General features: G+C 37.1%; 1 protein-coding gene across 12 annotated transcripts in view; it reads right to left on the bottom strand.

Moving 5' to 3' along the window:
• LOC136825738 (protein tweety-like) overlaps positions 1 to 23,389 on the bottom strand; it is a 244,606-nt gene that overhangs the window by 217,346 nt on the left and 3,871 nt on the right. For all 12 annotated transcript variants that reach the window (XM_067082551.1, XM_067082558.1, XM_067082556.1 and 9 more), the window contains exons 2-3: positions 18,159 to 18,210; positions 2,091 to 2,152 (exon numbers count right to left, since the gene is read on the bottom strand). The gene's annotated coding sequence lies outside the window, so the exon portion shown is untranslated. The remainder of the gene's footprint in view (positions 1 to 2,090; positions 2,153 to 18,158; positions 18,211 to 23,389) is intronic.

The raw sequence follows: 23,389 nt of genomic DNA, 5'->3' as shown, positions 1-23,389 counted from the left end.
TATATATATATACATATACTATGATAGAAACTGCTTATTTAATGACCCTCTACTGATACACAGTAATATACATGTCCAGCAGAACAGCAACTGAATAATCTGGCCCTTAATAAAAGTAGATGCGAGCAACAAACTGTACTGTTCACAAAAGGAAATGACGACCAAGAAGCGTGTGATGGAGTCGAGTTTGGTAATACATGACAACGCGATGACCAAGCGTATTCGGACGAAGAGAAATCTCGCAACACTGGACTGGAGCATTGCCCTGGGCAATGTATAACCTGTGAAGGACCAATTACCGGAGAGGAAGGGGCATGTCCACGGCCACATTTGTCGATTAGTCTGAAATGTTCGTTTGCTGGTGTAATGAAGAGATTCTGTCAGCTACCCATGGCCACTATAATCAGTCAGTCGGAGTGACGTAACTGTTACGGAATCAAAGTACAGGATGATCTGAATCACAAAGTAACGAACAGACTAACCATAATAGGGTTGGGATGATTACAGAATATGAATTATGAGAGAGAGAGAGAGAGAGAGAGAGAGAGAGAGAGAGATGCTTGGAAAGGATAAAACAATTGTCATTATAATAAATATATTCGTGACAGTTGCAAAGTAATAAAACTTAGTATGGTAGACACTTTAATAGACATATAACATTTCTGTTAGGCCTGCTTAATACTCAATCAAGATCATTTGGAAGTAACGAGAATAATGAGATGGTATCGGTGGCGGAGCGCGAGCTGGTAGGGGGTGGGGTGGGGGCTAAATCGTCACCACAAATATTCTCCTCCAACTCTCCACCTGTGACCTCCAGCGAGAGATCCTAAGGCAGCGATTGATACGAGTCATCGTGATGAGTTGAGCCTCGGGCAAAGCAGAGACGTCAACCTGCTTTCCCTCGAGGGACGCCAGCACAAAGGCGACTGGATTCATCTCCATCCAAGTTACGTCCGTCTCAACATTTGCTCTGAATACTCAAAATCTAGGAACGGCTGTGACACGGAGGAATCTAGGAACGGCTGTGACGTGGAGGAATCTAGGAATGGCTGTGACACGGAGGAATCTAGGAACGGCTGTGACGTGGAGGAATCTAGGAATGGCTGTGACACGGAGGAATCTAGGAATGGCTGTGACACGAGGGAATCTAGGAATGGCTGTGACACGGAGGAATCTAGGAATGGCTGTGACACGGAGGAATCTAGGAACGGCTGTGACATGGCGGAATCTAGGAACGGCAGTGACGTGGAGGAATCTAGGAACGGCTGTAACACGGAGGAATCTAGGAATGGTTGTGACATAGAGGAATCTAGGAACGGCTGTGACACGGAGGAATCTAGGAACGGCTGTAACACGGAGGAATCTAGGAACGTCTGTGACACGGAGGAATCTAGGAACAGCTGTGACAAGGAGGAATCAGCGTGAGTTCTGGTTATGCTATCAACCTACTCTTTGGGGATTTCAAGCTTAAAACCCACAAAACTTCTCATACAACCATACAGTGCCTTCAATACAAAGAACAGTGTCACATGCACGTGTTTCAATCATGCAAAGAAACTGTTTATTACAAACATACCTTTATCAATGCCATGACAGAGGGACAATTTAAAAAAATAAACAAATAGGCCGTTACCCCCAAAGGTAGGAATAGAATACCAAAACTCTGACAGTAGTATAGGAAAAGAAACAAGTCGCCGAAACATGCACTAGAGATTTCCACGGAGTAAATATAAGAAGAAATAACTTACTGGGTGTTACAAGGATATTTGAGACGAGGGACTCTCTTCTCAAGGTAATTGAGACAGTTTTTGAAAAGACTAATGCAAAGAGAGGAAAAAGCATAAGGGGATAAGGTCCCTAATCATACGAACCACCTCTGACTTACTCATATCCAGGAGGGAAACAAATATTGACTGATAGTGAGTCATCTGGCGGCACGGAAAAAAAATAAAAAAAGAAGCACTCCAAAGGTAACGAGCAATATTCCAAACACGGGCGTGGCTTTTGCTTCCGCTGGAGGAATAACACCACGAAATGTTGTTTGGAATTGAAAACTGAATTATGCAAAGCAGGTAAATATTTAAACTTACCTTAAAAGATAACGATGACTCTATACTTCTGTAACTGTTCCTTGGAGACGAAGCTGGACAACCTGGATAATGGAAAGAAAAGCATTACAAACATTGCAAACCTTTATTTCATTGCGGAACATTTACAGTTTAACTCCGACACAACGCTACATCAGTAGTTGAGTCAAGTTATAAAACGTTAACACGTCAAATCAATGAAATCGATAAAGAAATCAACTAATGAAAATAAAAATACAACAAAATATACAGAAAAAACATGATTTAGATATGAAAATTGTATCCATTTTTTTCTCTAGCGACTTTTTTTTTTTACTTATAGACCGTACGGGAAACAGCGCCAAAATCTGTTACTATGACAAGCCAACATCATTGCCTGTATAAGCAAGTCTTGTTCTGTTGTTTTTGATACACCTGTCTCATAAAACACAGAACTACTGCCTTCACATACTTTCACAGTTAAAACAAGTTGGCCTTTTGCCAGCTAGAGTTCTTGGGGAGAGTAACTACGCCTTGAAAGAAATGTCCCTCTAATTGTTATCGCTTTGTCAACGAAGCTGAGTAAGATATATGAAGACTTCATTAACATTATATATATATATATATATATATATATATATATATATATATATATATATATATATATATATATATATATATAACATTTTCCCTTTTGTTGTCCAGAGACTTTAAAAACACACTTGTGGCGAAACAGTCCCTCTCACTCATATGTGCACTGTTACCTCTTCGAGTTATTGGGTACTGTGCGTACACAGGCAGAATTTCGAGTCGAATTCACGGTTCTTACGTTTTTCATATATATATATATATATATATATATATATATATATATATATATATATATATATATATAAAGGACGAACGTGAAAATCCTGAAGTCAGCACTAAATCCTGCCTGCGTCCCCACAATACCGAAATAACTCAAAGCGGAAACAATGCACATGTGCGAGAGAGGACTGTCTCGCCACAAGTGTTTTACAAAGCGTCCGGACAACAGAGAGGAAAAAAAGTTATTTCCAAAGGCCCATTTCACGGTAGAGCGCACGGGAAAGCAAGAATAGCTTTCCTCGTATGCGCGCGTTCGCGTGTACCTGGGTTCATCAGCCTAATGGCCCGTGGAGGCCGGAGGTACCACAAAACAAACGTTATTCTTGAATCGAATTTTATCTCAAGAATGACTGATTCGAGAAGTTTTATACAAACAATGCCACTAAATACTAGTGGTTTGGCGGTTTTTGTTATATATATATATATATACATATATGTTTATTACATGTATGTAATATATATGTGTATGTATAAATGTGTATATATATACATATATATATATATGTACCCATAGAGTATATACATTAATATATATATATATATATATATATATATATATATATATATATATATATATATATATATATTATATATATATATATATATTACAGTATATATATATATAAATATATTCATATCTATATTCATATGGTCTGTACGTGTATGTGTGTACTTGTAAGTGCAAAAACACAAACACAAACAAAATACAGTAGATCACGAGTATTTTAGTGGCACTGTTTGCAAAAACTTCTCGAATTAGTCATTCTTTAGATTATATATATATATATATATATATATATATATATATATATATATATATATATATATATATATATATATATATATATATGTATATATGCACATAGATGTACCGCAGCGATAAATGAAACATTGGGTACAGATCCTGACCTATTTCGTCTTTACATTTCTAAGACGTCTTCCACAGAACTAATCATTCCCCTATGACACATTTGCACATATTATACATCACGTGTTCTGGTGAATTCAAGAAAAAGAGAGAGAGAGAGAGAGAGAGAGAGAGAGAGAGAGAAAATATATATATATATATATATATATATATATATATATATATATATATATATATATATATATATATATTGTATATAAACAGTGTGAGCACGTGTATGTACATATATGACATTTTCAGTGTAGCTATGTTTGTGTGTACGAGAGCACGTTTTTGTGTAAACATACCCGTCACATATCATCAATAGGACTCGTGTTCTGCGTTCGGATAACTCCTAACCATAAGTCGGTCATAATCTTCTCTAACATGAATTTACCTTTAATAAACCGTCTCGAGTTTTATCAACAAAGTAATCCTTCATTGGCATAGTACAACCTCTCCTTTCTTCCTTCAGCGATAACATTCAACACAGCTTTCACCCTTAATGTACAATTAATTAATTCTAATGATTGTGGTTCTCTCGGTTGCATACAAACCCTCTTCTCACTCTCTGGCCTCGAGGACCAAGGAAAGACACTCATTTTTCCTGGAGAGTGGAGACCCAATTTAGTATTTGTCAACATATTTACCTGTTCACTCTATCCAGAGTTGTACGGCTCAGGTACAACTCGAAATCAATTAAGCTCCAGTTCTCGAAATTCCTTTTATTATCATCATAATTATTCAGAAGTTGAACCCTATTCATATGGCGCAAGCCCTCAGGGGCCATTGACTTGAATTTCAAGCTTCCAAAGAATATGGTGTTCATTAGGAAGAAGAGAAGATGGAGGGAAATGCAGAAAGAGATCTCACTTATTAAAACGAAACAATAAATTAATATTCCATTCCAACTTTTCCAAGTATGAGAGCCAATAGTTCGTGTTTTGACTATTCGTCAAGTTGCAGCTTCACCAAGTTGCCCTCTTACACTAATATCGGATATGTTGCGGTGCTAAGAACTTTAATGTAATTAGTCGTCATGCCAGCGGTATGCGCGCAGCAAGGTTAGTAGCCTTTCAAGGTCATTTCTACCGGTCCTTTTTCATTATTTATGTCTACCTTTTTAAAGCATTCATCTGTGGTGTCACATCACCACTTATCGTAATGAATGTTTTTTTTTATCTGTTCAAAAATGTAAACAAACCTTTCATCTGATATGAAGTAATCATACTGTTCACACGAAAGTAATCATCAGATAAATGTTCAAGAATGCATCGTGGAAGTATTGAAAGCCTTTACCGATATACTTGCCTGCCTTATAACAACATATGTCATGTGCACAGATATTCCCAACTCAGAAGCTGCCATGTCACTATTCCCGCTGCAGTGCATATGTGTGATGATTCGGGAGTACACGTTATGTATACCGGTGTCTATATATATATATATATATATATATATATATATATATATATATATATATATATATATATATAAATATATATATACATATATATATAAATGTATATATATATACATATATATATAAATGTATATATATATATATATATATATATATATATATATATATATATATGTATGTGCCTACACTTATATGTGTGTGAGTGCGTGCATTATAATTAAGGTTACTTGCGCCTCGACAATAAACAGACCAAAACACGGAATCCCACGAGTTTACAACACAAACATATAAAACAACTGAGTCAGCGAGTCCAGACACTCAATTGGCAACAAGTGCATGAGAGGTTACATAGTTCCTATATATTTTGATGTCACGGGGTTTGTTTTCTTTTTCCTTCAAGATTTACTTGCATAAAAGAGACATCAAGTAAACTTTTACGTGATTGGCTATATAAAAAAAAAGTTAACATCGCAATGCTAAAGCAATTATCATGTGAGATAGGTCTTTCTTCAAGATCGCAGACTATTTTCTATTAACATAACCAGTTTGGGCAGTCATTTGATGCTTAACAGCTTCCTCCATTACGTTCCACAACTATATATTTCGCCTTAAAATAGATAAACAAAGATCACACCATAACATGAAGCGGCTGTTCAATGCAGATTCTCATCGTGTAAAGAATTTTCAAGCAAAGAAAATATTCTGCCTAGAAACAAGAGAACATCGGTTAGTTGCTGCGTCCTCTGTTACATAACAGAAAGCAAGTTACGATGATTACACTGCTCTTGCAAATCTTTTGCAAATAAGTACAAAGGACGGCTTAGACGTAAGCTTTGTTTCTCTGATGTTTGATCGGAGTTGTTCTCGTATCTGTTCGCTGAACTTTTATTGTAACAGTGATAACTTGGCATGAATAGTAATCTTTTATTCTTTCTCTTTTCAGAACTCTGTAACTTACAAAACCCACGGCCTTCAAACACCATACGTTTTGCACACCTGACCACAAATAAACAGCAACGACGGCGCACAGCATTAGTAATAACAAGTTTCCTGGTTGACTAAAGTCAGCCAGGATGCATGCAATTCTCTTAACAGACAACAAAGGTGCTCCAGTGATAATCTGAAATGTTGGTATCAACATCTGTACACGATGCTACCGACAATAGCAAGTATGCCAATAAACACAAATATCGAGAGTTGTAACTTCACCGACAAAGAGAGGCAGCAAAAGCTACGACCAAAAACACGTCACTGAGTGTTACCAATACTCTCTGTCAGTTCTATAAAATAATTGGCTACGCTAGAAGATTTCTTGATAAAATTGACTAATTACAGGAAATATAAGTTATTGCCTTTCGACCTCCTTTAATGGTTCTTAATAAATTATTTTTGCTTTTAAAAATATCACAAGCAACTGTTATATTCTCTGAGTTACAAACGATTACGATTTCGGCTGCAGTGAAAAGAGAAACGAACAGTGTGGTTACAGTGGTTAAGGGTCATACGATTATTAAGAGATCAAAAACTCTCTCTCTCTCTCTCTCTAAAAAGATCACTTTCCATAATAAAAGAACACAGCTATAAGTAATCAGCGGTAAAGAAATAATTGGACATTAGCATATGAATTGAATAAGACAAGGCCTAACTGTGCAATGGTCGGGAATGCCTAAGATACACTATTTTAATTAAGAGACCCCATATTAAATTTATTACAGAGACTCGACAAAAATAAACACGCAGACTTAAACCTAAATCCATAAAAGGCCGTTAGCGACGCAACTTGACACATTTCAGTGTGAGTAAACGTTTAAATTCTAAAATTGGGAAGGCAAAATTTCCCTCCCTTTCACCACTTAGCTACCGGATACACTCCACCCTCGACTTAACTACATCTGAGATTCTCCTCTCTTCTCACCGGGAGCTTTGGGATACGAAGGATCGACTTACAGGGGAGAGAGAGAGAGAGAGAGAGAGAGAGAGAGAGAGAGAGAGAGAGAGAGTACCATACGGGACGAAACATTTCGCCAAGATCACACTCGTCTTCCCTCCATTCCTCTGCAGAGCCTGAGCGTTGCCGCTACGCCAAATTAATTCGGTTTTAATGCGTCAGTGCTCTAATGGTGACTCACTCGGCTACACCCCGAACAATAACAACCTCTGTTCGCTCATTACCCCTTTGTTTTTTTTTTTATTGGGGGGGGGATCTTTATCACCCATAAGATAATCACAGACCCGCTTCTTGTATCTGTCCATCTGTCTACCAACTCTATCCTTTCCATGTACGTGGGCGTCGGCCAGTTTTTGCTCTAGGCCGAGTGGCTTACGTCCATAGAGGTGGTTCTTCGTTCGTTTGTTAGAACCATCATTTCTCTGCCGGTCGATCTGCTTATGCCTACTTAGCAATTCAAGTTTCTCTGTTACATCCATGAAAAACCGTAAAATCAAATCAGCTGAATCTACAATTACAATGTTCAAGCAAAAAAGTGGCAACATTCACAAGCAAAACAAAATTTACAACTTTACGTCACGCATTCCACAAGTTACTTCTGTTTACTACCGCTAATGAAGTTATCATCATAATCACTGCAAGTTTGTTGTAGCATATTATTATTATTATTATTATTATTATTATTATGTGTTTGTTAGTACGTGGAATTGTTCGTTACCCTCCGTTTATTTGTTTCACTGTCTCATTATTCTAACAGATGCATCACCATGAAGTGAATTACCATGCAAATTTCATACAAGGCTCTGTAGAATTATCATCCATTAAGCGTGATCTGAATACATGAGATTCAGTACATTTCCCCATCAAATAGCTTCCCAAATATACTGTTTCAATATCTATTATTTTTTATTAGTCAGTCTTTGCTTAGGAACAATTGCCTTATTAAAAGCCGCGAATTTTGATAAGTTTTATCAGACGTGACAACGTAGCAAGATAATGCTTTCATCTCTCTCTCTCTCTCTCTCTCTCTCTCTCTCTCTCTCTCTCTCTCTCAATATATTGAAAGCTTTTAAAAACAGGTGACTTCAGAGGATGTAAAACTTCCGGGGTTCCCTGGGAGTGAGGCTGCTAGCCCTTTGCTCCTTTCTACCCCCGCAGCGAACGACTACAGCTGACTAACTATCAAGTACCTAATTCATATCTTAGTTCAGTCGAAGCATAATGAATTTCATAACTAACGTGCCGAAATGGTTTCTCCTCTCAGGTCGTTTTTAACATCTCGATATATATATATATATATATATATATATATATATATATATATATATATATATATATATATATATATATATATATACACACACACATACACATATATGTAAAACTGAATTATTACCATAAAACACATCTGTTCCCAGAACCTCTTGCCTAATTCAATTTACTCTTTTATATCCACGAAAAATCGTTAACTTGAATCAGCTGAATTTACAATTACAATGTTCAAGCAAAAAAGTGGCAACATTTGCACGCAAAACAAAATTTACAACTTTACGTCACGCACTCCCCAGGTTAATGAAGTTTACTACTACTGTTAATGCAGTTATCATTATAACCACTCTAAGTTTGTTGTAGCATATTATTATTATTATTATTATTATTAAACCAGTAGCTAGCCATCACCGTAGACCCAACATTATCACTTGCACAACCACCTCGCCAGTTTCCCGATTCACTTTGGGAAGTACCACTGGCATTATTCATACAGAATACCATCACGAGCATTAGATTAACTCTTTGTTCGTCCAAGACAAGTATCTTGGCCACAATGTATCTGAAGAGTGGACGCAAGGAGTTGCTTTCTTCTTCGGCTGGCGGAAATAGCTGAGTCATGACTAGACGGAGACATTTAATATACTTCCCCTTAAAGTTTCTCTTGTCTATACGTCGAGCAAATGATTCAAGGTGGTGAGTCAAAGTAGGATGCTCCCTTCCTTAAATGGCGTTAACCACTTCGAAGAACTCTTTATATTTCTCTTCTCTTTCTCTCAGTTGGCCAAGTTTGAGTCTGAATTTACCGTTTTCTCAAAGCAGTGATAAATGGAATGGAAAGAAAATTATATAGTGCCTAATACCCATAGTTAACTATCGAACAATGCTATTTTTCCAATGGCTGTGGCGAAAAATAATTATTCTTCAGTCAACCATCTAATCCGATTAGACACGCAAGCTTCAACACAACTCAACGGATATTCCCATCAAAGACTAGTCCATTTATCACTTTTCCTTTTTTTACAAATAAAGTGCCAATTAGGCTTAGGTTATTCGGGTCCATTTTTGCGTTATCTCCACAATCCTAGAGGCCATTCTTGTATGCTGCCGATTGTGAAGCACTGAAATGAATGAAAACCCCCTGTTTTTATGGCACAATTCAATGAAACCAGAGAGATACATTCATGAGGTGACCTCGAGAAAATCAACTTCTGATTGAAATCAGCTCAGACCTCAGACAGTGCCCTTGGCAACAATCAATCAACTCTGGCCCAGTTTCCCCAATAAGTTTACCATCTTGAGAAGGAAGCTAATGAACATAATTACAATATTACATCAAACACACATAGGTTACACAAGAAGAACAAGCACATAAACAACCTTCTAACTTCTTTTTGGGGGGGGGGGGTAATAATTTCGTAGGGATAACATCTTCCAGGAAATGTCCGTTCACTGCTTTACTAGCAACAGAGTTTGTTTCAATAATGGTAGTTAGTACTAGTAGTAGTATTTCATTGGATGGGTCGATATCGTACTCGGCTATAGCACTCTCCTAGGCCCGCGTTCGATTCTCCGGCCGGCCGATGAAGAATTAGAGGAATTTATTTCAGGTGATAGAAATTCATTTCTCGCTATAATGTGGTTCGGATTCCACAATAAGCTGTAGGTCCCGTTGCTAGGTAACGAATTGGTTCTTAGCCACGTAAAATAAGTCTAATCATTCTGGCCAGCCCTAGGAGAGCTGTTAATCAGCTCAGTGGTCTGGTTAAACTAAGTTATACTTAAGTACTAGTAATAGTTGCAGGATCACCCTCACCAAATACGAAGACAGAAAAGGAGTCTAAAGGAGAAATAAAGAAAAATATAAGTTTAGAAATACCTGCAATTCTAAAGCCTCTGAGTTCAAAAGACAATCACAGCAATTAATCCGACTGAGTGATTTACTAGAGACCGCAATTAATGACTCGCCGATCTGACGAACTCAAAGGGCGACTTCGAATCACACCAAAGGACTGAAACCACGATCATTCTCTCTCTCTCTCTCTCTCTCTCTCTCTCTCTCTCTCTCTCTCTCTCTCTCTCTCTCTCGGCCTCATCAAGCGCTCTCCTTGAAGGATGATACAAATGCGTCATCAAACCGATGTCTGTGTCAGTCATTATTTACACTGAATTATACTTGGAAAACAGCCTTCAGGATAGGTGAATGGGTATGCGTGTGTATTGGGCGCACGAGCACGCGCAAACTTATCACAGGTATTTGACATTTTAAAACAATATAATCCTAGAGTCTGGTCAGAGTGAATATAACAACAACAACAGGTGTTCGAAAGTCTTTGGTTTTTTACATAGTAATATATTTACTATATAATTGTGGATTTTTATTACTCAGATTGTTTTCCACGAAATTGTGAATCTATTAGCAATAATAATAATAATAATAATAATAATAATAATAATAAAGGAATGAAAATCATATCCATCTGGAATCCCAAGGTCGAGTCGAAACATCTCACGAATGCATCAACGGTTTTGCGAGCAACTTTTCGCCTGAATTTAACCTTACATGCGATCTTCTTTTTCAACGACATTTTCCTGAATTATTCCCACACACACACACGCATCCAATTCTCTCTCTCTCTCTCTCTCTCTCTCTCTCTCTCTCTCTCTCTCTCTCTCTCATGACTGATAAAATGTGGGTTCTTCCGTGTCCGGGAAACTCAACATCAGTCGGAGATGCAGTTCGTGAACAAGCAGCGTGAGGAATGACCAGCCGACTGAAGGCAGTGTTACATGAACACGTCTCCTGTACCTCGCCGTAGGCTCTGCAGTAAGAGGCAAGCCGAGACGAGTAGCAGACATGAAGTCGCAGATGTTTGCGAGTGTGTGCCGTTGATTCAAAGAACATGCGTGGCTGCTGTGCTTATTGACAAATGCTATGTTTTGTCTACTGAGTGTTAGGTCTGGGGACAAAATATTCGCCGTTGCCATAAAAAGTGATCGCGCGACAATTCTCTATGATTAAGGAGGTTACTAGGTTTAAACCGTACCCATAATTCAATTATAATACGGAAATATAAACGGGAAACAACGGAGAAATAAAATGTGCTAGAGTAGTTAACCTTCTCTCTACACACACACACGCACACACGCAACACGTACACATGCGAACGCACACACAATATTATATGATCTATATATATATATATATATATATATATATATATATATATATATATATATATATATATATATATATATATATATATATACTGTATATATATAAACATACATATGTTTATATATATAGCTGAGCTGCAAGTCTGACCGTCCCCAAGTGCCGTAACCTTGGAGAGTAGAACGAGCAGCAGGTGTCCAGTAATGGCACCTCACCTACTCCGGGTCAAGGAATGGAGAGAAGGTGCCGATGCTTAGGGAATGAGTCATGCAAAGGTGAACTTGTTATTTGACTAATACATAAGGTTGTCAAAATAGGAATAATAAGCACTTCAAGAAAGACTTTCTAAACTGCCCGACCACAAGGTTATCAAGGTTTTTTCTGGACGGTGCAGGATTAGGATTATCTCATACAGGGATGAGTAATATGTACATATATATATATATATATATATATATATATATATATATATATATATATATATATATATATATATATATATATATTTAAGGTTTTCAAGCAAAGAAGTTATGAGTATATGTAAATAGTACATGGTGGCAAAATTAAATTTTTAGACATTTCTAAATCCTGTTAGTGACTTACATTATGTCAATATCTCTTAGTCTCTGATCTAACTTGCTGCATCCCAAAAAGAATACACACACACAAACATAGATTATATATATATATATATATATATATATATATATATATATATATATATATATATATATATATATATATATATATATGTGTGTGTGTGTGTGTGTATGTGTGTGTGTGTGAATATGTGCTGTGTATGTGTTTGTATGAATAGGTGGCTATTACCCCAACATTCATCATCTACCAACTACATCCACGATGAAATCCACGCGGCCTTTGCCACTTAGAAGGGAGTAGTTCCAGAGGGCGGGGTTGCTAGCTGCACGCCATGTCCCACAGTTGTTAAAAGGCTAACGTGCCTAGTGTCTAACATGTCCTGATGGTCACCCATCCAAGACTGATCAGCATTGTAGAGGTGTGTGAACATATATAATATTGTTGCTCCTTGCTCCACATCTTACCGTATAAGTCACCTTCCGTCTTTTTCGTTTCATTATCTCGAGTGTACTTGATTACAGCAGTGTCCCTTTAGCCTTGCCTCAGGCTCCACGTCTTTTCCGCTGTGCGAGACAACGTGATGACATCCCTTTAAGGGGAAAAGCGTCCCAAGATCACTTCAGGCAAAATATGACATACTGATGGACGTGGAAAATTTATATATATAAAAAAAAAATTACGAGCAGGTAAAGACTAACACATTCTGCCTGAACTGGTGATTTCCGTAATGGTTGAAGTGATGGGCCGTAAGAGTTTCAAAGCTAGTCGCTGTCAGCTAAGCATGGGGTAAAGTCAACGTTAAAAAATTCATTACGTGCACATGAGGTATATACACACATACACACGTGTATATATATATATATATATATATATATATATATATATATATATATATATATATATATATATATATATATATATAGTGTGTGTGTGTGTGTGTGTATGTGTGTGTGTGTGTTAGCGTGAATGTGTGGTTGTAAAACACTAGAAACTGGTGGGAAAAAAAATGTATAAATTCAAGGATCGTACATGCAAAATTTGGTGTGATGTGGATAATACCCTACATACTATAAGTGCGCCTTTCAAATAATTCTGACAGAGAGAGAGAGAGAGAGAGAGAGAGAGAGATAGTACACAACGCCAAAATATTCATGACTGTTAATGACAAGAATTCTGTTCCTCGGGGCCATTTGGCCCACAGCCAGAGTTAAACCTTGCATTAAAACTAACAATTTGATGGAAAGGAAAGAACCAGATACCCTTTTCCATTAGAGCGAATGCGGAGGGAGGGCCCCCCCCTCGCATAGGAAGGAGGAATCCTTAGTAGCACTTGTTGCCTTGTTCGCCCAATTGCAGGAGGCCATTGTCGTGTGAGTGTGGTATCTCCGGCACAATGAGGCTCACTCAAGGCTGAGGAAAATGAGGCCCCTTTTTATCAAGAAAATCAAGTGGAGCGTCCAATCTCTGATCGGGCTGGTAACCGTTGTGCGTTCATCAAGGAGAATATCGACTTCCCTCTCACGCGGGCCACAGACTTGTTTAAGGTTTGCATGCAACGAGTCTGTACCCTTCAGTTGATTTCAGTTAAGGTTGAAATTTAGATGAGGTGGCTGGTAGATTAGTATATCCACTGATATTTCTTAACAATTTCCCTTCGTTTCACATGTTCAAGTGAACTTTGAAATTACTTTAATTTTCTGAATCCGAAAAAATAGGTGAACGGGAGTATCTATTACACACGCAAGTGGATCAGAGTAAAAGCCAATTGTTCTCCACATGACACGAACTCCAGTCCTAAAAAAAAAAAAAAGATATTTCCATCAATGTACTGGAGTCTGGAGAAGATGTTCATTTACCCAAAGTCAAAAATACATAGCAATGTGCGCCCTTTAAAAATAAGTAAGTGCACTAAAAAGAATCGTAATCGCCATAAATTCATTTCACCGGCTATAAAGCTATGAAAGTTTAATCATATACAAAAAAAATAACATAATGCTTATCCCAGTTTTGACCAAAAACATGAAAACGCCCTTTAAAGGTAAACTTCTTTGCATGTTACCTGAATACACAGGAGAGTAATCGCAAAAGCTTATATATTTTGTATAATTGCATAGATGTAAAACTCCACTAACGGTCACCTTTCAATTAACTTGTTCCAGGAGCCACCGAATTCGTTTTAGGTTTTAACAGAAAGCAGATCATTACTTTTAGTCCAAAAAACGTTTTAATAATCATAAAATAATAACTTATTGTTTGAAAATATATCACTTTCATATAACGTCAGTTACACTCGTAAGCTAAATACTTACTTCCATTCAAGATTCATAAAATTAATCCTGCTTGCTTCAAACCTACCTCCGTGTTAATCAACCCTACTTAATTTCATCCGTAAAACAAGTAGTGTCTATATTGACTATCGAAAGGATTCACATCACTAATCGAATAAGCCTAAAAATGAGCTGCCTCAACTAAGAGCATTTAATTATAACCATAATTAGAAAATTATAAAGGCTGTGAATCAGATGGAAATCCCTACAAATAACATTATTTTGGCTGCTAATAAAATTTGTGATTAATTTTAGAGATCATTTGCATAATTCTAGGCCATACATTTACTTGAGCAGTTAATCGGCTGTTGCAATAACAGTAAAAATATTCCGAACAGACACTTCCGTTTATGTCGAAATACATCACCCATGTTAATGAAACTACTGCATAAAGATTTTGAGAACAAACAGCATTTTGATGGAGATAAACGCGGCCATTCTGCTGCGCGGGTCTCCAAAGAATATGCAATTTAGTTTGATCGGTTACATGAAAAAATTATAATTATATATATATATATATATATATATATATATATATATATATATATATATATATATATATATATATATATATAATATGTAATGTACTGTATACATATAAATTTCTGACTCACATCTGAATCGAACCTCGGTCTCGCAAATGAAAGGCCAGGGCGATACCAATTGATCCACACAGGTCATAAGAGAAGCTGGAACCTACAGTAAGTCCTTTTGTACTACCAGATGTTTTTCCCGGGCAGCCTGCCGCCTAACACATTACCACTTTAGCGTGAATCTGACGGTATTTTAGGCGGATGCATGTCCAAGAAAAAACCTCAGGTATCTAACTACTTAGGTTCCAACTTCTTTTGTGACTTTTGTGGGTCAACTGGTAGCACCCTGGCCTTTCATTTAAGAGACCGGGGTTCGATCCCGATGTGAGTCAGAAATATATTTCCGTGAGAAATGTGTACATGTGTTGATTAGTTCCATACATACACACACACCGATACACACACACACACAAACATATATATTCAACCTTCCTGTTAACTGTTGCAGTGATGGAACACATGATCATGTTTATGTATATACTCTCTTAGTAGAAAGACAAACATTTCAACAGCACAATAAGATTTGGTCAAAATACTGTAAAACGATAGCACTTCAGTTCCGCCCACCATAAAATAACCTAGAAAAATTAAACGTTCTGCCTATGTACATTTAAATTTTCAATTTTTTTTTTTTTGTAAAATTATAATGATGTTTAAAAAGAAAGAAAAAATGGAAATAATTCCACAGTAAAATGCAATTTGCACATGTCAAGTTACCCGAGAATTCGATTCCGAATAATACTGGAGTAGCCTAAATGATATCAGATAAGGCAAAAAAGAAAGAAAAAAAAAAGACTTACTGCCCCCGACAGCATATGACAACGTCTCGATGAACAATAGAATCATGCTACATATATCACGCAATGTATGACTATATATTTTTTGGGTGTGTAATAGAGACAGTGTACCGGAAACTGGCTCCACGTGCCGTCGCCCAGCCCGGGAATACCTTTGATCGAGAATCAGGACAATGCGTAACGTCGATGGGGCTAGGACCTGCCGTCTCGACGCACTTTTGTCGTATAGCCGTCAGTTTTGATGGTATGAGTACACTAATATTCATAATAACAGAAGATAGCATATTAAACCCAGTAAAATCCAAAGTGCTTGTGTTTGCACTAGTATGTAATTTATTCACAAATTAAAGACCTGTGCATTAAAGCGTTCAGTTTCTTTCTCTCTCTCTTTCTCTCTCTCACACACACACACAGTATATATGTATACGTGTATACAGTAAGTAAATACACACACACACACACACACACACATATATATATATATATATATATATATATATATATATATATATATATATATATATATATATATACACATTCACTATGTCCTTCGATCAACGAATTTAATCTACATTGGGTGCGATCTTTACTTGGATTGGTAACCAGCAACAAGGCCAGACGCAGACAACACACACGCCCAACGGAATAGTACATGGAGATAGCAGCCTCATCCCAGATGTACTTGTTGAAACCGGGATGATAATACCGTATGGCGTCCCCCCACGTCCCCTTTTAAGGAGGAAAAGGTGAAAGAGAGAGAGAGAGAGAGAGAGAGAGAGAGAGAGAGAGAGAGAGAGAGAGAGAGAGAGAGAGAGGTTGGGGACAAGATTTAATTTCGCCAAATTAAACCTATGGTTTGCAGATCTAATTTTGTCTATGGTATCAAAGTTAGATCGAATATACTTGACGATAAATACATAAAGATGCCATTCAGACCATACATTACACGCTCTAAGTCAAATCAATTATAATCAAAAGTTAAAAGAGGATAAAAAATTCCAGCATCTACTTGATCTCTTAAAAATCCACACAAAAGACCACAAACCGCTGGAAAGGGATTCTAAGTTTCAGGATTGCCATTTAATGCTCCTTCCACTGCAGGTTCAAAAAACTTGTCATCGGCTCGAAACTACTACTAAAAAAAAAAAAAAACCCGAAGCGCTAACTTCTTAATCCACAATGCTCCGTCATTATCACGAATAACAAACGTGATATCTTGCCAACTTCTGTTGCAGTCTTCGTCGAGTAACAATAGTTAATGAAGGCTACAAAGGCCAAGGCTACTGTAAAACACTTGCGCTTATTTATAGCAATGTTCTTTCCTTTCTTAGAGTGTCATATATACCACGGAGTGATTATTAGACAGCACAAAATTCTTGCAATACGTAAACATGACGGCAAATATATACTCATCGAGGTAGCATGATATTATAATTTTCACTTCCAGGGATTAAAAACTTGTCAGGAAAAGAGAGAGAGAGAGAGAGAGAGAGAGAGAGAGAGAGAGAGAGAGAGAGAGAGAGAGAGAGAGAGAGCCTTCACACAAGGTCACACCCAGATCCGCGTACATAATCTTGACAAACTATCTGTAGGAAGGCGAACACTAAACGACATAACAAAATTCCAGCAAAATAAAGTAGAAGTGTCTATCTAGAGAGGGGAAACTCATGGGAAAACCTCTTCATAAGAGCGCTTCTATGAACAGAACTCTCTATCGCTGGATCCAAAATGACCAATTAGTGAACATTTATGCACCACAAGCGACGGCATAATATATTTGAAACGGTGATTATTACGGACATCTTTAAGCTGCCTTCCATCGAAGGAGACATGAAATAAACGTTCAAACGTTGGCCAGCATTTCTTTCACGTTATTTGATCAAAATCTGCATTGACATACATAAGGTTATACACACATATTATAAATATATATATATATATATATATATATATATATATATATATATATATATATATATATATATATATATATATACACACACACACATATAACAACATAAAGAAGGACAAGACCAAGTCTCTAATCTTATAAATCACCCATCCCGAGTGTCCTTCAGTTTCCAGTCGACTAACTTTGACCCAAGTAAAAGTTTCAAACTAATGTCTTCCAAGCATCCCTTTCTCTCTGTTAAAAAAAAAACTATAAATGAACTCTGTCTTACCTTGAAAAGATCTAGTGTTTGCAATGGGGTTCCCCTCTAACTGGATGCAAGTCTGAAAAAGGAGAGCAAATGGTTTAGCTTTACATATAAAATATCGAAAGATATGTCAACGATAATAATAATAAAGCCTTTAAAATATTTTCTGGGTGTACTGAATTCAGTCTTCAGCAGAAATCAGCTAGAAAAAAAAAAGGCTCGGTTTTTCGTACAATGTTCCAGCTGTAGATACCGTTCTCTCTCTCTCTCTCTCTCTCTCTCTCTCTCTCTCTCTCTCTCTCTCTCTCTCTCTCTCTCTCACGTTACTGAATGGAATGGTTCCTTGAAAAGGAGAGCCAGCCATTCTTTCCTGTCTACTTGACTATAAATCTGCCTTCACATTAGTTAATTAAATTATTCAAAACGATGGAAAACCAATGCTGTAAGCCAGCAGTGAAATAGTATCAAGTACTTATTAACTTGCAGTAATTTCAGCTTTTTTTTTTAGCATCATCTACTAGCATCTGAACCTTGGCGTGTACAGACAACTCGAGGAAGTCACGTAGGGAGGTCTTGAGAACAACATCAAATAATACCGAGCAATAAACAGAGAGAAGCAACCTCACAACGTTGAGGAGACCTCAGTTGGAAGCATAAACCGGGCTAGCTCCTTACGAGCAAGACTTAGGAAGACCAATGTTTTGAGACCTTCGAACAATGCGACTACTTAGTTCCAATTCCAAGCTGCTGATAAATCTGGAGGGTTCAGTTTCACAATTCTACGCGCTAGCAGCTTCAATGATTAAGTGAGCATTAAATTTCGAAGGGGGGCCGAGAGGAAGAGTATGATATTTCGCAAATAACAGAATCAATCTGCATATGAATGAATGGGGCAAGAGGGGCCTGAAGGCTGTCGCTGACGCAGAGGTGGCAATGGGCAGGGGAGAGAAAAGAGATAAGAAGGGGAACAGATGTACTGCAGTAAACTACCTCATATCACTGCCTGTCACGGAATGGCATGGTCCATCAGTTTAGTCTGGAGAGCCGAGCCAAACAATTTCGTATTTTAGAATTCATGTCACTATCACTTTTTCAGATATTTTTCTTTAGCATTCTCATTTAACTGGAAATGTCTTTTTGGCACGAAAATCATAATCGCCAGTTGCCAAATATGTCAATGGTTATATTATGGCTGAAGACGCCAACTGATCAAGTTGGCGAAAGCTTCCTTCCTTATCAGACAGATTATACATACATACAAATAATTGTGGATTTTCTTTGTCCGCTCATTATCCAAGGTATGTTTGTTAAATGCAAGATCTAGTTATATATATATATATATATATATATATATATATATATATATATATATATATATATATATATATATATATATATATATATATATATATATATATATATATAGGTGTGAGTGTATGAACAGTTATACATTACTAATACAGCAGTTTAAATCTAATTCTACATCCCACAGCATGAAAACCATCTTTCATTCCCCTCATCTGGGCTAGTAGCTTATTTCGGGTCATGTATCACGTAGTCTGAAGATTCCTTAGAAACAACAACCTCTAAGTTTAAAAGATAAAACCCGCCGAGATGCAATTATCAATGCACTCGATAAGACTCCCGAGTTAGCCCCTGCTTTCATTTCACATAAGCTACGCATATCACGTGATTTGATCCCCGTAATGTTGAGGGTAAATGGATAGAGGGATTGATTTCATCTCTTGATTCTGCAGTAGATTCGGCGAGAATGTAAACAGAATAAAGTTGAAATGCTTTATCCCTTTCGGTGGCTCAGCTTCAGACACTGATGGTCCTTCAATGCAGTAATCTGATCTGGATTCGTCGTGGGTGTTGAAGCTTCTATCATCATACAATTCCCTGTGTGTGTTACAGAGAGAGAGAGAGAGAGAGAGAGAGAGAGAGAGAGAGAGAGAGAGAGAGAGAGAGAGAGAGAGAGAGAGAGCAGATGCATGAGTATACGTCACATACACACAAAAGATAAGTTGTTTACATGGTGCTGTATTTGTGGTAAAGAAAAACAAATGTTAAGAAATATGGAGATATGTAGGAATAGTAAAAGGATGGATCAGTGTGGTTTGAGATGGTTCGATCTAGAGGAAAGAATGGAGGGTAATAGATCGATGAAAAGACTATACAATGTAGAGGTGTTGGTGTATTTATAAGACGAACTAGAATCTTATAAATAGATGAATTTAGAGAGGTATTGGAGAGGACATGCCTCAATATCAAGGAAGCGAGTGTGAGCAAGACAAGAGGTGAATGACAGTTTGTGCAGGTGGGTTTGACGTGTTGTTAGTAAGTCTTCTGTGTAGGTGCATATATATATATATATATATATATATATATATATATATATATATATATATATATATATATATATAATTCCCTTTAAGATGTTTTATTATCAGAACTGGTTCCAAAGTAAAATTACAGTGATCACGGCCATATTCATAATTTAAATGCTGAATTGTTTTGACGCATACCCACGCAGTTCTGCTGCTTCATACGCCTACACAGGCTTCATACGCCTCATCAGTGGCGTGCCAAAACCCCCTACGCATATATGCGATATTCACCTTACCTTGCACGCACTCTCTTACCTGTAAATTAGGGCCGTTCCTTTCCAATGCCTATTACACACCATGAATCTAACCCTGTATACTTCTTCCTCCGAACACTTCTGAATTGTACATTGCCCCCGAACCTCCCCGCGACTATTGGAAATAACCTACGCCCAAGGAGAATCATTATTGACAAATACACTTGGACCAGTCCACGTTTGAACCTGTGAATTTCGTTTTAGAAACCGTCATGGACAGTCGACTTAACCGTTTGTCTTTCATGTTAAAATTGATCTCGAGTCTACTGTACATTTTCTTGTCGAATACAGGTTCTGCACTTATCATCGAAATCGACACAGCTCCACCACGACGGCTGGTTGCTACGTTTGTTACACTTGGCTAATAATGAAGCTTTGTTACTTTTATGCTCACAAATACTAAGTCATTAATAATCACTTCAATTTACTTTGGGAATAACTTTCACCCAAGTGGAATTATAACTGATAAGAGCATCTTCCCCGGTCAGGCTTCGAACCTGTGCATTATCCAACTGATTAGAAAGAGAGAGATACAAGCTGATTTTGTCTCTGCTGTAAACTTTCTCGTCGAATTCAGATTATGCACTTATAATCGAAATCAACCTATCTCACCATGATAACTGATTACTAAGCTTGAAACACTTGCTAATTAAGAAGTTTTGTCACTTGTATGCACGTGGCTTTTTTATACTCACACAAATATCAAGTCACAATATCAGTTAATATATAGATAAAATCCTGTCCGAGGCAGATGCGTTAATCCACTGTGAATCCCCTTCGTTGATGAAAGCTATGACCAGTGTAATTTTAATTCTATCTTAGGTGATGTTTGTGAGAATGAAAACGTCACTTGTGTAGGTGACAAATCTAATTATCAACCAAGTGTTACAAGCTGATCTATAAGCTAACATCGAGGAGATGAGCAAAATTCGAAGGTAAGTACTTATTCAACATGAATACGTACAGCAGAATCGAGATCAACCCATGTCTCATGGCAGCCGAGTGGATAAGTTGACTTCCTATGACTGTATCAAAAAAGAATAGGCGCACACGTTCAGAGGGTGTAAGTTATTCCCAAGGTAAAGTGAATACGATATTAAACCATATTTGTGGTTTAATATTTTTGAGTAAAAAAAGATCATGTAGCATACGCATAAGTGAAACACTGAATTATTAAGCCAAGGGTTACAAGGTTAGCTATCGCCTATCATAGAAGAGATGGGTTGATTTTGATTATAAATAGTCAACTGTCAGTCTCTTATCTATATCAAAAGGCACGGGATTAGATCCTGACTGGGCACATGCACTTATCAGTTACAATTCCCCTTAGTTGTAAGTCATTCCCAAGTTCAAGTGACTTCGATATTGAGTGATGTGTAGCCTAATATCTATCATATACATAGCATATATATATATATATATATATATATATAATTTCCCCTTACAGGCTCTTCAGCATCTCTTCAATACCACCAACTAACACCAACATCACCTGCAAACATTAACCAATTCACATTCAGTTCACACCCACTTTTCTTATCCCATAAACACACACCCACATCACTTGGCTTTTCCCTGACTTTTCACTTATTTCAGATACTCAAAGTCACCCTTACCTGAGATCCACAATAACACCAAACCATTCAATTCCTAGTCTGCATGCTCTAAGACAAGCCTCGCTCTTAACTTTCAAAAGCTCTCGCCAAGTTACCTTCGCCACCGTCACGCCACATTCTATTAGTTTTACCCTAAGCTTTGCTGTGTCAATTTATGTCACATATAGCTTAGCCCTTTACTCTAAAACATCTCACAAAACTGTTACTTGATCCTTACACCATTTTCTTTGTCAAAATCATCCATAACTGTAGGTTGCATACATTGTACCTGTACATAGCAACCTGAGCTACGCAAACTTACGTGCATACACATACACACATACAAATATATCTGTTTGTATGTGTGTGTGTACCTAGCTTAAGTTCCCATTTTTCGGTAGTGTCTGCCACACCCTATTATGAATGATTTACACAAAAAAAAATGATGTATAGATCAAATAACAGTTCTGTGAAAAGAAAAGGTGCAAAAGCTGTGTATGTATTATAACTGTGCTCAATACTCACCAATGCAAACTTCTGAAATAAGAAAATATCTGGCGTAACAGTGTAATATCTAAGATATTATCTGGAGTAACCCTGTAATATCTAGTTAAAAGGCAAAGTAAATATCGTGACAGTTTCATTCACCATTACACGCGCGCGCGCACACACACACGCGCGCACACACACACACACACACATATATATATATATATATATATATATATATATATATATATATATATATATATATATATATATATATATATATATATACATATAATTAGGCAATATACCTGAAAATAGATGTCAACAATAACCAACTTACTGAGATTTTAAATTGCAGGCCAACGCTTTACCCACTCAATCACAACAGGGAGAAAAGAAGGGGGAACCAGATTTGTGACTGCATATGCTTGGAATCATAATGGATACCACCGCAACCCTAAGTTTCCACTCCCCTCCCCACCCAACCAGTGGCGGGCAGATGCATTTATCCTCCTACCGGTATCACC

This window comes from Macrobrachium rosenbergii, chromosome 39 (assembly GCF_040412425.1).
Source record: "Macrobrachium rosenbergii isolate ZJJX-2024 chromosome 39, ASM4041242v1, whole genome shotgun sequence".
In the NCBI taxonomy this organism is placed as follows: Eukaryota; Metazoa; Arthropoda; class Malacostraca; order Decapoda; family Palaemonidae; genus Macrobrachium; species Macrobrachium rosenbergii.
This window is presented reverse-complemented; position numbering and strand designations above follow the sequence as displayed.